The sequence below is a fragment of the Mirounga leonina genome, unplaced genomic scaffold (genome assembly GCF_011800145.1).
Source record: "Mirounga leonina isolate KUSES-001 unplaced genomic scaffold, KU_Mleo_1.0 Mir_94, whole genome shotgun sequence".
Classification (NCBI taxonomy): Eukaryota; Metazoa; Chordata; class Mammalia; order Carnivora; family Phocidae; genus Mirounga; species Mirounga leonina.
Window position 1 is genome coordinate 26,027,653 of NW_023270855.1, and position 14,336 is coordinate 26,041,988.

Sequence of the window (14,336 nt, forward strand, 5' to 3'; positions counted from 1 at the left end):
CTCTTCCCTCCCTAGAGGTCAGGGGGATAGGACTGAAAGTTCCAACCCTCTAATCACATGGTTGGCTCCCCTGGCAACCAGTCCCCATCCTTAAGTGGGTCCAAAAATCATCACTTTAATATAACAAAAGACACCTTTGTTTGCTCTCATCACTTAGGAAATTCCAAAGGTTTTAGAAGCTCTGTGCCAGAAACAGGGACAAAGACCAAATTATATTTCACACCATGCCAGGGAAAAATCCAGGGTTTATCTTCAATTCTACCCTCTCCTGCATGTACCTATCAAATCCATCACTAAGACCTGACCATCTCCATTCACTTTCCTCTATTTCACCCTCTAAATTCTAGTCCCTAACATCCATCTGTGTAACAACTTGCAACTAAGTGCATATAGAGGGAACATACTTCAACATAATAAAGGCTGTATATGACAAGCCCATAGCTAACATCATACCCAATGGTGAAAAGCTGAAAGCTTTTCCTCTAAGATCAGGAATATGACAAAGGTTCCTACTCTCATCACTTTTACTCAACATGGTGTTGGGAGTCCTAGCCAGAGCAAGTAGGCAAGAAAAAGAAAAAAAAAAACCATCCAATTGGAAAGAAAGAAGTAAAACTCACTATTTGCAGATGATAAGACATTATGTATGGAAAACCCTAAAGCCTCCTTTAACAGTTTTAAAAAACTGTTAGAACTTATAAATGAATTCAGTAAAGTTGCAGGATACAAAACCAATACACAGAATCAGTTGCATTTCTGTACTCTAATAATGAAAGAGAAATTAAGAAAACAGTCCCATTTAAAATTGCATCAAGGGGCACCTGGGTGGCTCAGTTGTTGGGTATCTAACTTTGGCTCGGGTCATGATCTCAGGGTCCTGGGATCAAGCCCCACGCTGGGCTCCCTGCTCAGTGGAGAGTCTGCTTCTCCCTCTCTATCTGCCCCTCCCCCTGCTCGTGCATGTGCTCTCTCTCTCTCTCAAATAGATAGATAAAATCTTTAAAAATAAGTGAATGAATTAATGAATAAATAAATAAACTTGCATCAAAAATAAGAATAGGAATAAATTTAACCAAGGAGGTGAAAGGTTTGTATATTAAAAAGTATAAGGCATTCATGAAAGAAACTGAAGAAGACACAAATTAATGGAAATATATTCTGTGCTCATGGATTAAAAGAATATTGTTAAAATCTCCATACTACCCAAAGCAATCTATAGATTCAATGCAACCCCTATCAAAATTCCAATGGCATTTTTCAAAGAAATAGAATAAATAATCCTAAAATTTCTATGGAACCACAAAAGACCCCAAATAGCCAAAGGAATCTCGAGAAAGAAGAACAAAACTGAAGGCATCATTCTTCCAGATTTCAAACTATAATATAAAGCTACAGTAATTAAAAGAGTATTTTATTGGCATAAAAACAGACAGATCAATGGACCACAATAGAGAAATAAACCCATGCATATATGGTCAATTAATTTATAATGAATCCAAAACTATACATGGGGAAAGGACAGTCTCTTCAATGAATGGTGTTGAGAAAACTGGATAGCCTTTGCAAAAGAATGAAATTGGACCCCTATCTTATACCATACACAAAAATGGCATAACTCAAAACGGATTAAAGACTTGAATGTAAGACCTGAAACCATAAAACTCCTAAAAGAAAACATAGTCAGTAAGCTCCCTGACAAAGGTCTTGGCAATGAATTTTTTCAATCTGACCCCAAAAGCAAAAGAAACAAGAGCAAAAATAAATAAGTGTACTACTACAGAAAAACTTCTGCTCAACAAAGGAGACCATCAAAAGGGGTGCCGGGTTTGCTCAGTTGGTAGAGCATGAGACTCTTGATTTCAGGGTCATAAGTTTAAGCCCAACGTTGGGCAAAGAGCCTTCTTTAAAAAATAAATAAATATATATATTTTAAAAAAATTGGTCATAACTGTCACTGCCTCTGAGGTTTCAGGTGAGGATTAAGTGAAAGTGAATTGCTTCCCTCTGTGCCTGCAAATCTCAACTGCTCAGTAGTTACAGGGGTACTTGCTATTGCCACTTGGTCTGTCCACCACCCCCCCAGTGAGGACAATCTCATGCCGGTTATTGTAAACACGCACATGTTTATTATATCGCACTCATCCATCTGTTTATATAGATAAAGTGAAAAAGGAGGTTTATGTCTTCTTTCCCATAATTTTTGAGGCCAGGACAATTAGGAGAAAATGCATATAACTTAAATGAAACCAATCATACTTACATACACTTACATCACACATATAAAAGGAATGTTTAAGGGGCACCTGGGTGGCTCAGTCAGTTAAGCGTTTGACTTAGGCTCAGGTCATGGTCTCAGGGTCCTGGGATCAAGCCCTGCCTGGGCTCCACACTCAGAGGGTAGTCTGCTTGTCCCTCTCCTTCTCCCTCTGCCCCTCCTTCTCCCCTTCCCCCTGCTCATGTGTGTGCACACACACGCACTCTCTTTCTTAAGTAAATAAATTAAATCTGTTTTTTAAAAAAGGAATGTTTAAAATACGAGTAGCTGGACCATTTCATGATCCTTCCTTTAAATAAGTTAATACAATTCCTTTCATACTCCTAACAGACACTTCCCAAAACTTATCCCTCTATGGACCTCAGTAAAAACAAACAAAAATGTTTAAAGAAATAAAAATCACCTATAAGTAGAGCGGGCTATTGAGTGTTCAGATGGGCACTTTTTCTGAATATGAAGAAAGAATTTAACCTTTAGCTGACCAAAGAAAAACAATGACATATCAGAAAGCGATGTTATCCTGCAATCTCCATTGTAACTTTCTCTTAACAGGAATGTGTATGTTTTCTATCAGGCAATTTCTTTTATCTCTGGAGCTGTTCTAATTGTTCACTATGTGCTCTGAGTCAGGTGATTCTAAAGCAAAGTCTCTCACAACTGTATTTTTGCAGGAAAAGTTCATTAACTCAGTGTGAGGGAAGTTTTCTCTAAAATAATAAAAAGAATATATATTTTTTAAATTTTATTTATTTATTTGACAGAGAGAGACAGTGAGAGAGGGAACACAGGCAGGGGGAGTGGGAGAGGGAGAAGCAGGCTTCCCACTGAGCAGGGAGCCCGACTGGGGGCTCGATCCCAGGACCCTGGGATCATGATCTGAGCCGAAGGCAGAAGCTTAACAACTGAGCCACCCAGGCGCCCCTAAAAAGAATATTTTAAAGTAAAATGATGTGTTATTACTTTTAAAGGACCCAGAGCTGGATTTAGAACTTTAAGAGGCTCTGGGGATTGGAAAGATTATGCTGGCTACTTCCCACACCCACCTAGTATTTTAAAATAAAAACAACTTGGGCGCCTGCGTGGCTCAGTTGGTTAAGCGACTGCCTTCGGGCCAGGTCATGATCCTGGAGTCCTGGGATCGAGTCCCGCATCGGGCTCCTTGCTCAGCAGGGAGTCTGCTTCTCCCTCTGGCCCTCCTCCCTCTCATTCTCTCTCTCTCAAATAAATAAAATCTTAAAAAATAAAATAAATAAAATAAAATAAAAACAACTTTAAGGTAAGTGAAAAGAAGACCAAAGCTCTACTTTCCCCACATTGTTGATTTCTTTGAAATAGCATTTTTTAATTCTTAAAAAAATTTTTTTAGTGAAGTTGCTTTGCTTGTGTCTGAGCACATTAAATTTGCCAACCAGAAATTCAGCACTGTAAGGATGCACATCATGCAAACCAGTCCAGCATACAGTAGCCCAGCCAAGGTGGAACTTAGAGACAGATGCAAATCCCTGCTGGATAACTTACTAGCTGTGCGGCTGTGGGCTAAGTCCTTCTCTGTCAGCATCAATCATCTTGTCTGTGGTTGAAACATAGTTGTGTGGGGACCGCAACCAGGAAACAGAAACACAGTGCCCTACAGTTGACCCCTAAATTTGGTAACTAAATAATAGTATACCACTACTTGCAATGAACCCACCCCTTGTTTGTAAATAGTGCCTACACAGATACTATTGATTTCCTTAAGTAAGCTAAATGGGCACCCTTACAACTGTTTAGCTTTTCAAAATTTGCCTAGCACGTTCAGCTGACAGAGAATATTTCAAAAAACTTCACAAATTTCAACTTAGCAGAATTTAAGTTAATGAGTTTTTGATATCCTGACGTGGAGAGGAGTGAACAAAGAAGATAGTAACAAGAACCACAAAAGCTACATTTCTCAAAAAAATTTTTCTATGCAATCTATTTAAAAATGGACTTGTGTTCTTCAAAAATGTCATTGTCATGAAAGATAAGAAAGGCCAAAGAACTGATCAAAATTAAAGGAGACCTATGGGGCGCCTGGGTGGTTCAGTTGGTTAAGCGACTGCCTTCGGCTCAGGTCATGATCCTGGAGTCCCGGGATCGAGTCCCGCATCGGGCTCCCTGCTCAGCAGGGGGTCTGCTTCTCCCTCAGCCCTCTTCCCTCTCATGCTCTCTGTCTCTCATTCTCTCTCTCAAATAAATAAATAAAATCTTAAAAAAAAAATTAAAGGAGACATAATAACAAAATGTAATATGCCACTTCGGTCTGAAAGCTGTCCTGGAGAAAAAAAATGCAATAAAGTTCCTTATACTGGATCGGTCAACAAAATTGGAATACGGACAGTGGATTAAATGAAAATACTGATCAATGTTTAATTTCCTGAAGTTGGTAATGGTAGTGTGATTATGTACGAGAATGTTCTAATTCCTAGGAAATACACACTGAAGAATTTAAGGATAAGGCAACATGATGAGTGCAACTTAATTGCAAATGGTTAGGGAGAAGATTTTATACACGAAAATGACAAGTAAATGGGCAAAACATTAACAACTGGTGAATCTAGGTAAGAAATATATGGAGTATTTTGTATATCCTTATGACTTCTTCTTGATACGTGTAATTCTTAGTAAATAAAGTTTAAAATTCTGTAAATCTAAATGTAGGATCTGTCATAGCACAAAGGTAAGGATGAAAATTCCAAGCACATACTCTCTACAGCTGGGTATCATTAAGAATGATGTCCTGTTGTGACCAGATATTAAAAGTTTGATCCGCCATGGTGAATTTCTATGGATTTGGGCAATAAAATGGAACATTCTCCCAGTCTAGGATTTTATTATCATTCCTTTCAGAATGTATACTTGGTCAGATATTCTTCATTTTGGCTCCAGGTCACCTACAATTTCAGAATATGTTCTGAAGTCAATTCATCTCTTCGGCCATCCAAACATTGAAAATGTCATTAAAATATGAAGTAGAACTGAAATGATTCTTGTCTTGAAATTCTGCCAGTCCGTTCCCATTTCCACTCATCATTGGGGAATTTTCACTTGAAATCTAAAATCCCTAATGAGCTTAATCTCTTGATAGCTCAAACATCAACTTTGCCCTGATTTAAAGTTTTCTTTAACAATGTGATTTATGTGCTAACTTAAATGTATATCAGGAGGTGAGGGATTCAGAGAGCCGTCATGACTTGGGACTCTGGGAGAAATAATTTTATGTAGGCTCAGTTATAAATGGGGAAAATAATTCTTATCTCAGAGGGGATGATGTAAGAGATAATTATCATTTGCAAAATGCCTCAAGGTCTTGAGATGAAAGGAGCCATTTTGGTGTATCAGACTGTCATTTTTATTATGGGCTCCCTTACATTTCTTTTACAGTATGTAGAACACAATCATTTTATTTTATTTTATTTTTTAAAGATTTTATTTATTTATTTGAGAGAGAGAGAGAGCACAAGAGGGGGGAGGGTCAGAGGGAGAAGCAGACTCCCTGCTAAGCAGGGAGCCCAATGTGGGACTCGATTCCAGGACTCCAGGATCATGACCTGAGCCTAAGGCAGTCGCTTAACCAACTGAGCCACCCAGGCACCCAACACAATCATTTTAAATGGATTGTTTCCTGAGAAGTCTGTGAAGGTGGTTCCCTTACTTCATGGAACAAACTAGATCATTTGCCCTTGGCAGGTAGTATTCCTATCAGTAGAATGAATAAAGAAATTCCTAGCCATGTCACTTCTCCTTCCTTTCTACTGGATTACTAAATGAGCTTTTGTATTTTCAATTTATTATTTTACTTTAATTATGTTCATGTTTTTATTTTAGTTTAATTTTATTATCTTAACTAACCCTTGCCTTAGTACATTTTAATAATAGATATATGGCCTGATGAATTCAGTTCTGGTCTTAGTCTTGCTTGGGCTGCTGAAACAAAGTACCATAAATTGGGTGGCTTATAAACAACAGAAATTTATTTCTCACAATCTTGGAAGCTGGGCGTCTAAGACCAGGGTGCCGCATGGTCGGGTTCTGAAGAGCGCCCCTTCTGGGCTGTAGACTGCTCTCCACCCATGGATCCTCACATGGTGGAAAGTGGGCAAGGGAGCAATCTGACCCCTTCTTATATGGGCACTAATTCAATTCATGAGACCTCTATTCCATGACCTAATTATCTCCCAAAGTTTCGACCTCTGAATTCCATCACATTGGGGTTAGAATTTTGAGGGAACACAAACACTGAGTCCATAACATCTACCAATATTTACTGCATACCTGTCATGTGTTTTAGGCACCAAGAAAAAAATTGATGGACAAATGGACCCCCTTGCTGATCTCAGGAAGCTCAGAGTCCACTGGAGGACAAACACAACAAATAATCATAAAATAAATATTCCCTTTTAAAGATGACAAAAGACATAAACAGAAAATGAAGAATGAGACCTGAGATTATAAGGATGAGGCCTGATATAAACTAACTCCGAATAGATTTTCCTACTTCTGTTTGTAATAAATGTGATCTTAGATTTCCTCGTAGGTAAGACATTGTAATAATGTACTAATTGGTCAGAAACAGTGTATGTAGGTCACAGGAAGAATTCAGTCTCATTTTGTTAGCAATGCTTCTTATTTTCTGAGTTTTAGTATTTTTGAGGCTATAATGGAATGGAACACTGCACCTGTAAAGAAAATTGCAAATGCTGAGACAAAATTGCTTCTTATATACTTGATGGTAAGAATTGAGAGGAAATTAAACATGTTTAAAAAGAAAAATACAAAATAAATAATATTGTAGTAATGAATTTAGGGATAGAATATTTATAAGACTCATTGCAATTCCTGAGAGAACATCTAGTTATCATTTATTGAATGATTTCTATCTGTACAGAGTAAGGGCTCAATAAATGATAACTGTGACTATATTCTAGCTGTTAGGCTCATATTGTGGTAAGGATTCACTCATATTAGCTCATATAATGTGGAGATGTTATAAGGACCTGCAGAAAAATAAGGCAATCAGGGTTATCAGCTTTGTGGTACACTTATTTCACAGGGATCTGGAAAATGGAATGCTCTGGCCTAATGGTAAGAACAGGACCCTTATACTTCACAGAGACTTGGATAGATGGGAGATTTCTCTAGAGCAGCGGTTCTCAAAGTGTGGTCCTTGGATCACCAGCATCAGCACAGACTAGCAATTTGTTGGAAATGTAAATTCTTGGCACCAACCCCTAGATCCACTGAATGAGAAATTCTGGTGGGGGAAGAATCATCTGTGTTTTAACAGACCCGCCAGGGAAGGACAGAAAACTGTTTTTGAATTTCCATTGACCTTACCACATAGGATGATTCGGCCACTAATAACAGAAGTTTCAATTTAAGCAATAAACAGAACATATGTGCTTACTTAATGGAAGAGTCCAGAAGCAAGGACTGCCTACTCAAGTTTGAGAAATATTGCCCTAGCATTAAGGTAGAATACTTAACCTGGTTTGCTCATCGAGTTGGAAAGCCTTGACTACAGGACCCCAAAAGTTACATGACTCATCCTCTAGTGTCTTCTGGGTTTTGCTTTCATAGCTAAACATTTATTCTGTTTTCTCTGTAGCTCACCTCAAAGAGAGAATCTGATTGGTGCAATGTTGTTACCATCATTCCTATTAGACAAAGCTCTAGAACCAGCCCAGCTCATAGGCCACTAGCCAACTGTCTTTAAGTTCCTTGCCTTCCCCTGATCCAATCAGCTTCGGTGGGGAAGTGAGGGCTGCAGGGAAGCTGCGAGGGCATTCATGCTGAATGAAAGGCCAGGGGCTGTTTCTTGCTGTAAGGGATCATGTGGAAGGCTCTCTTTAGAAAGACACCAGAGAGGGAGACAAACCATAAGAGACTCTTAATCATAGGAAACAAACTGAGGGTTGCTGGAGGGGAGAAAGAGGGGTGAGGGGATGGAGTAACTGGGTGATGGACATTGGGAAGGGTATGTCTTGTAATGAGCACTGGGTATTATGTATGACTGATGAATCACAGACCTGTACCCCTGAAACAAATAATACATTATATGTTAATTAATTGAATTTAAATTATAAAAAAAGAAAGAAAAAAAGGCGCTGTTGGTTCCTTGCTTTTTTCACTTAGAAATATTGAATTATCTAGCACAGAAATGACCCCTTCTGATACAGGTCCAAGCCTGAGTTGGTTTGTACTGAAGTAAGTGTGAAGCTGTTACAACCAAAGTCCCTTAGATATTATTATGTCTAAATAACTACAGAGGACTGTATATTCATTGGACCTTCCACCTTCTTCTCAAATGAACATATCATGTTAGTTGTTAGGCCTTTGAGGTAAGAACCCAAAACATTCCCTGGCAAATATTGAGTGCTTAATAAATATCTGTTGTATAAATGAATGGGTGGGCCAATGAATGAGAAAAAGGAGTCCATCTATTTGTAGGGGACAAAAAGTGTTAAATGTAAAAAAAAAAAAAAAAAAAAAGCCAACAAAAACCAGATTTTGAATTTTTTTGCTTAGGGTCCCAAATTTAAAACTTTTGGTTCAGCAGCCTATATTTATATAGACTATTGTTTAGAACATTTCATAGAGTTTTCAAAGTAACATATATAACAACGTTTGTTGCAGCTTTGTTATAACCTAAATAACTCTCTATAGGAGCTTAGTTTAGGGCGCCTGGGTGGCTCAGCTGGTTGAGCATCTACTTTCTGCTCAGGTCATGATCCTGGGGTCCTGGGATAAAGCCTCACATTGAGCTCCCTGTTCAGGGGAGAGTCTGGTTCTCCCTCTGCCCCTGCCCCCTGCTCATACTCCCTCCCTCTCTTTCTCTTAAATAAATAAAATCTTTTTTTTTTTTTAAGGAGCTTTTTGGTTTAATAAATTACAAAACCAAAAAATGGGAGAGTTTGGAGCTGTTTACTAATTTTAAATGAATTTCCTCAGAAGCCTGTGAAGGTATTTGCTATCGTTGCTTCACTACACTGATTAAACAAGCTTAATTACTCCCCCTGTTCGCAGGTAACAATGAAATGAAGAACAAAAAATTCTTTGCCATGTTGCCATACTTAAGAAGCAGCTGAAATATTTTCTGATATGGAATAAACTCTGAGATGTATTTCTAAGCAAGAGGCTGACAGCACATAACACCATTTTGTAAACAAAAAGGGAGCTCTATGTACAGAATCTCTTAGGAGGTATACACAGTAAGTTAAAATATGTGGTTAAAATGTTTCCTTTGAGGAGGGGAGCTGAGATGAGGGGATGGAGACTCTCATTTCACTGTATACCCTTCATACTGTCGGCATTTTTAGAAAAGATTTTATTTATTTATTTGAGAGGGAGAAAAAGAGAGAGCTTGGGAGGGTGGGGGTGGGAGCAGGAGGGAGCTGAGGCAGAGGGAGAAGCAGACTCCCCACTGAGCTGGGAGCCCAACATGGGACTCGATCCCAACATGGGACTCGATCCCAGAACCCTGAGATCATGACCTGAGCGGAAGGCAGACGCTTAACCGACTGAGCCACCGGGGCGCCCTACTGTTGGCATTTTTAAAGAAAACATATGCATTTTTACTTATTCAAAATTTCATAAACCTATTTAAGGCATTAACTCTTGGAAGATTTCACTTAAAAAAACTGAGAAGATGGAGCTTGCAGAAGTTCCACCATATTCTGATTTCCTACATGCAGCTCTATTTTTAGAGAACAGAACATTGTTTCTGGATTTCCATCACCCTTACTTTCTATGACGACATGGCCACCGGTTACCCAAGTCTCAGTTTAAACAACACACAGAATGTATGTACTCACTTAATGGAAGAGTCCAAAAACAGGGCGGAATTCAGATACGATCTGATTGTGAGGTCCACAGTGTTTTGGGGCTCCACTGCTCTTTCCTTTCAATTCGCTCAGCTCCGGCCTCCTCTGAATTAGCACTGGCCCCAGGGGGGCAACGACAGATGGGTGGCAAAAATGGCCACCGCTGCTCCAGGCCCCTATCTGCCCAGAACGAAGGGAGTGTCCGTCCCAGCGTTCCACGTGCAAGGCCCCGGGGTCACGTGGGGCCGTGGCCAGGTGAACTGAGTGGACCTGTCGCTGCACCTGGGCTACCTGTGCCTGCCCTGGGAAGGATACCATTCACGTCCCCAGAACCACAGCTATCCTCCAATGGAAGTTGAGGGCTGCTGGGAAGGAGGAGAGGGGGAAGTGGAGGCTGAGAAGACGAGGACGAGGAACGGTCTCCAACAGGGTAATCTTCAGGCTTACACAATGAGGACTTGGCTACCTCTCTGCACTTGGTCCCAGAGTGGTTACCCTTTTTATTCCCTCGCAGTGAAGAGGTCTTGGCAATCAGTCCACTGGGCGGGCGTCAGGTATCTTTTAAGTAATACCACGCGTGTTCTTGAAATAAAAGAACAGGATTGTTTTCCTATCTGACAGTCGTGCTCTTTAATACCACGCACATGAGTGCCCATCCAAGAAGAGCATGATGGCCAAGTCGAGATGAGAACCCTGCCCCATCTCAGTGCGGCTAAGGTAGAAAAGTGCCATTTGGATTCTGCTTCTCAGTGGGAGGAGTTGTCCAATGTCACAGTCAAGGTATGACTTTGAGACAAAAGTCACAGCTCTGAGTACTGCTTGGCCTTTCCTAAACCCTGAATCTGGCAGAGCCAGCTGTGCACAAAATGTAGGCTGCGGCGTCACTCTTGAGGCCGGTTTGTGGTTGGATGGCCGGAGATGTCAGCAAGCCAGCCAGCCTGTCGGTAAATAGAAACCGTGCCATGGCCTTGGGCCACATCCTGGGCCTGAGCGGGGGACCCAGTAGTGAACAAGACAGGGTCCCAGCCCCCCTGGAACTTGCTCCAGCAGGAAAGGCAGACAGTAAGTGTCGTTACTTCAACAGTTAAGTCATTACAAACTGTAGAGACCCTGGCTGATTTGTCCCCTGCTTGTATCTTCCAGCTTATCGAGGATGCTTTCCTCTTCATTCTCCGCAAGGCAGACGTCTGGATCTTACATAACTTTGAACTAGCCCTGTCCCCTTCCACCCCTTTGAACACATACTGTTCCCTGTACAGGAAATACCCTCCCTAATACCCCAGAGTCTCAGTCCCCTCCACCAAGTTAATGTCTCCTTCTTCTTTGGATTTCAGTTTAAACCACATTCCCTGAAGGAATCAATCCTTCCCTCAGATTTGATCAGGTGTCTTTATAGGCTCTTCCAGCCCCATCTGTGTATTCCTCTTGGTACACAGGTCCCTTTGGATTTAGACATCTATTTGGGAGATGTTTGATTCCTATCTGTCTCCACAACCGTGGAGCTCTACATTCCACAGTCTGTTGTTTTCACCTCTGTATTTGCCTGCCAAACCACATGCCCACCTCGGGGCTTTGCCCCTGCTGTTCCCTCTGCCTGGAACACTGTCTCCGGGACATCCGCTTAATCCATGCTCTCACTTCCATCGGGTTGCTGCTCAAATACGAACTTAGCCAAGAGGCCTCCCCGATCCCCTTATACATAACAGCCCAGTGTGGGCCTCACAATTGCCTTTTCCCCCATTGCATAGTACCTATGCTATTCAAAGACTATATTCTCATTTTTGTATTGCTCCACTAAAATGTAAGCTCCATGAGAATGTGGAGCCTTTGTCCATTTACTTGCCTACTTTTCCCCTTGTAGCTCAAATGCCTGACATGTATTAGGCACGCAATCAATATTTCTCTTTTTTTTAAAGATTTTATTTATTTATTTGAGAGAGAGAATGAGATAGAGAGCATGAGAGGGGGGACGGTCGGGGGAGAAGCAGACTCCCTGCCGAGCAGGGAGCCTGATGTGGGACTCGATCCCGGGACTCCAGGATCATGACCTGAACCGAAGGCAGTCGCCCAACCAACTGAGCCACCCAGGCGCCCGCAATCAATATTTCTTGAATGAAAGGCTGAATCAGTACCCAGCGCTCAGAAAATTGTTGGTACATAGTAGGCACTCAGTCAATAGTTTGGAAGGAATGAATGCCTGAATAAAAAGTATAGATGCCATTAAAATGAGTACAGGACATTTCACCTAGTTCGAGGAGTCAAATAAAGAATACAAAGTATTCTTTATTGTAAGTGAGTATTCCCTCACTTGACATTCCCCCTGCTATTTTGATGGTTTTAATCCAGTAGGGCAATGAGTCAAACTTCATTACAGTTGTCAGTAAGACGAGAATGTATGAGCAGGGATGGGAACGCTGTTCAATCCTTCCCGCCTCAGATATCCATGTGACTCCCCCCCACCCCCCTCCTCGCAACCTTGGACGAATATTCACTCAGCTGGCAGCTTCTGTCGTGCTGTGGTTCCACGCCAAGAACGGAGATTGAAAATGTCCCATAGAGAAATCAGGGTCGGGGTTGACCAACTGAAAGCCAAACCCTGCGGCTCTTTCCAGCATTCCTCAACTCCCGGGAGAGCCGGAGAGGAAAAGGAGCAGACACTAGAGGGCAGGGTTCTAGATGTGTCACTGTCTTCCTTACAAGGCTGAGTTGTGTGGGTGGAAGAGTTGTGTATGGTGTAGGGCAGAGAGTCTTGGGTCGGAACATTTTGGGAGATGAATTCCCTCTGCCTCTTTAAATGTTTTGGCCTTTCTGTTACTGATGACACTAAGGAGCTATATAGGCTTTCTTCAGAAGCTGCGTTAGGATTTGCTCCATAAATTACCTGGGAGGATGCAGTATGCAAATAGAAGAAGAAATAGCAGTCTAGATATTCACAGCGACAGCTTAGTTATCCTCAAGGGGAAGGGAAGGAAAAGTACATCTCTTTTTTCTTAATAAAGTCTGTTCTGTCAACTCCTAGATTACATGATTATTCTTACTTAATAACAGCTTGGGACCATCCTAGAAATTTTAGTAACAGCAATTTAGCCTAAATTTCAACAAAACCCAGCATAAGAGTTATAGTGGATTGCTATTCTCCTTTGGAAACTACTTTAAAGACCTGTTCACAGGATACTTATCCTAGGATGTAGAAAGCCACGTATGCATATAAAATGTGATTATTATCCCCCCCAAACCAGATCATTTTGCTCTTAATGTAATGATCACTAGGTAGGTCAGCAACACTCAGTAAGATACAAAGGAAAAAGAGAAGGAAGTATATATTCACCATCATCATCATTTTTAGGCTAAGTGACAGCTTATAGAAGGAGCATTTTGCCATGGCCAACAGCGATCATACACAGTCTATGAACGAGGACAGTGAATCTCAGATAGGGTACAAAACTTGCCTAAGGATGTCACCATATGGGACAGCACAAGGCTTTGGTTCTAGAGCTGCCAGTTATGAAAGTTCATGCTCTGCAGCAAGGTGAGTACTGAACACTGGTTTTCATGGAATATTTAAAATTTTTGCTTTGTACGTTATATTGTATACTCCAGCACTATATAATTTTAGTATATCACAGTTTTTTAAACGCTGTCAGAGTATTTTTTTTTTAAAGATTTTATTTATTTATTTGAGACAGAGAGAATGAGAGACAGAGAGCACGAGAGGGGGGAGGGTCAGAGGGAGAAGCAGACTCCGTGCTGAGCAGGGAGCCCGATGTGGGACTCGATCCCGGGACTCCAGGATCATGACCTGAGCCGAAGGCAGTCGCTTAACCAACTGAGTCACCCAGGTGCCCAAGCTTAGAAGGATTTTTTTTTTTTTAAAGATTTTATTTATTTATTTGAGAGAGAGAATGAGATAGAGAGCATGAGAGGGAGGAGGGTCAGAGGGAGAAGCAGACTCCCCGCCAAGCAGGGAGCCCGATGCGGGACTCGATCCCGGGACTCCAGGATCATGACCCGAGCCGAAGGCAGTCGCTTAACCAACTGAGCCACCTACGTGCCCCTTCTTTTCTTTTTTCTTAGATTGTATTTATTTATTTGAGAGAGAGAGAGAATGAGAGAGAGAAAGCACATGAGAGGGGGGAGGGTCAGAGGGAGAAGCAGACCCCCCCCCGCCGAGCAGGGAGCCCGATGCGGGACTCGATCCCGGGACTCCAGGATCATGACTG